The sequence below is a fragment of the Neomonachus schauinslandi genome, chromosome X (genome assembly GCF_002201575.2).
Source record: "Neomonachus schauinslandi chromosome X, ASM220157v2, whole genome shotgun sequence".
NCBI classification, from domain to species: domain Eukaryota; kingdom Metazoa; phylum Chordata; class Mammalia; order Carnivora; family Phocidae; genus Neomonachus; species Neomonachus schauinslandi.
The window spans coordinates 1,450,130-1,452,949 of NC_058419.1; the positions used below are offsets into that span (position 1 = coordinate 1,450,130).

Genomic DNA, 2,820 nt, shown 5'->3' on the forward strand with positions numbered 1-2,820 from the left:
GTGCTCCAGATGTCACAGGTGCCCTGGACTCTCCCAGGAACCGACCTCTTCTCTAGGAGACCATTCTCACGGGGGCACCTCTCTTGAGCACCTGTTCCATTTCTCTAGCTACTTGTATGTATCTTTCCTTAAAAGACACAGAAATGCAGCATTCCCTGCTTCCCTAGACTCCAGAGAGCAAGAGCTCTGGGCAAAGACCACAGAAAACAGGCAGAACCAGTTCGGCAGCTAGAGCTAGAAGCTAAGTGTAAACAGAGCCCCGGGTCCACAGGGAGGGCTACTGGGCTGGGGCTGGCCCAGGCAGAAAGCGCTAACACTTGGGCACAATTACTCTGGCCCCAGACTGGAAGCACAGAAAGAACAATTGGCCTGTCACTTCAATCTGGGAGATGGGACACCTCACCCAGGCTTGCAGTTTTAAACCGGAAGACAAACATGTTACAGGGGCCCAGTCAGTTTTGTATCCTGCAACACAGTCACAATTCACAGAAACAGGACTTTCAGTCTCTCACCATGAAAGACAAGAGAAACTAACCAAGATGGATCAGGGAACCAGAAACCTCAAGTAGCCACCAGACTTTGACAGTCAAGAACCCAGAAACTAGCTCAATCGCGGCAACCAACAGTCAACTCCCCAGTCAGTAGCCACCCCAACTCTTGGGAAGGAGGGCTAGAGACTGAAGGACCTTCACAGCCCGCTGCTGGGACTTCCCAAGGGCCAAGGCTCTGCTCTAATGGCAGCTACCTTGAGGTGAGTGACCACGGGGGAAACCTCCAAACTGTGAAAGCAATAGTATTAGTCAGAGATATGATAAGCACGTGTCCAAGTGCAGTGAGGCAGCCAGCCAGAGAAGTCTGGCTTAATGTGCAGCTCTCAGGGACAGGCTGCAGAGAAAGAGGGGTGTTTAGACAAATTTCTTCCATAGGTGTAAAGCATGTTACTTTCCCAAGGGCTAAAAATCTGCCATGTCTTTATGACTTGTGTGAGTGACACCTGGGTCATATTAACCCAGATATATCTCCAAGAAATGCTAGGTATGGCAATCTTCATTAGAACTAACAAGCAATATGGTTGTGAGCTTCAATCAGAAAAACAGTGGAAGAAAGTCCAGTTCTTTTTTCATGACAAAGTCCTGTTTAAGTTGGGAGAAAATCCACTTTTTCTTAAGTTTGGAATGAAGTTTACCCACTTGTAGATGGGGTCTTTGTGTCATTCCCACTTCAGACATCAATGTAGACTGTTGTCACCAGCATGGTGACACGATCGATAGAGCAGGTGGCAAAGCGATCTGCCTGGCTGAGGTAGAACCTTCCCCGGCAGGATCATAACTTTGACATACCTCATCAGGACAAAATGAAAGGCACCAAAGAACCATATCATGAATGGAAAATGGCACATAACCACGGATGCAGTAATGTTTTCAAATAATGGGTGTTGTGAATAACTTTATGTCAATACATTGGAAAATGCTGTTGAAATGAACAAATTCCTAGAAAAAGAAAAGGCAGAGAGTAATCAGAGCTTCTTCCAGGCACGCATCTGCCATTGTTTCGTGGACTTTACTCACAACATGACCCCCAAACGCCAGTCTTCGTTCCTGCTTCAAATGAAGGAACCAAGATTGCCTCTTGCCCCCAAGCTGGAGGAGACGTTGACCTCTCAGCACTTGCTGAAGGGAGAAAAGGAACAGCAAGAAGCAATTGAACAGACTGATGAAGTACAAAAGGAAATAGACAGACTTAATGAACAAACCAGTGAGGAGATTTTGAAAGTAGAACAGAAATAAAACAAACTCTGCCAACCATCTTTTCAGAAGAGGTTGGACTTTATCACCAAAATTCCAAATTTGGGGGTAACAACATTTGTCAGTCATCCACAAGTGTCTGCACTGCTTGGGGAGGAGGATGAAGAGGCGCTGCATTATTTGACAAGAGTTGAAGTGACTGAATTTAAAGATATTAAATCAGAGTACAGAATAGATTTTCTTATTTTGATGAAAGCCCTTAGTTTGAAAGTAAAGTTCTGGGTGACTGGGTGGCTCAGTTGGTTAAGCGACTGCCTTCGGCTCAGGTCACGATCCTGGAGTCCCGGGATCGAGTCCCGCGTAGGGCTCCCTGCTCGGCGGGGAGTCTGCTTCTCCCTCTGACCCTCCCCCCTCTCATGCTCTCTCTCTCTCTCAAATAAATAAATAAAATCTTTTAAAAAAAAAGAAAATAAAGCTCTTTCCAAAGAATTTCATCTGAATGAGAGTGGTGATCCATCTTCAAAGTCCACTGAAGTCAAATGGAAATCTGGAAAGGATTTGACAAGAAACGTTCAAGTCAAACGCAGAATAGAGCCAGCAGGAAGAGACAGCATGAGGAACCGGAGAGCTTCTTCACCTGGTTTCCTAACCATTCTGATGCAGGTGCAGATGAGTTAGGAGAGGTCATCAAAGATGATATTTGGTCAAATCCGTGACAGCACTACTTGGTTCCCGATGTGGATGATGGAGGAGGGGAAGGAGAAGAAGAAGGATTGGAAGATAATGATGAAGAAGGAGATGAGGATGAAGGTGAAGAAGATGAAGATGATGATGTCGGGAGGAAGGAGAGGAGGAGGAAGGAGAAGCTGAGTAATGGAACACTGGTGGATTCCAACCTTCCTTTTTTAATGTTCTCCGGTCCCTGGGAGCAAGTTGCAGTCTTTTTTTTTTTTCCCCTCCTCTTGTGCTCCTTTGCCCTGTTTTTTGAAGTCTCTTTTCTCTCCCTCTATACCATGGTTCTCAAGTTATTTTGGGGGGAAACACCTTGAGAAAAGAATATCTACCCCTTTCTTTC

The 2,820-nt window shown here is 45.7% G+C and overlaps 1 pseudogene; it reads left to right on the forward strand.

Annotated features, from left to right (window-relative positions):
• The first annotated feature begins 1,556 nt into the window (after window positions 1-1,556).
• Window positions 1,557-2,619, forward strand: LOC110574293 (annotated as a pseudogene).
• The last annotated feature ends 201 nt before the right edge of the window (window positions 2,620-2,820 follow it).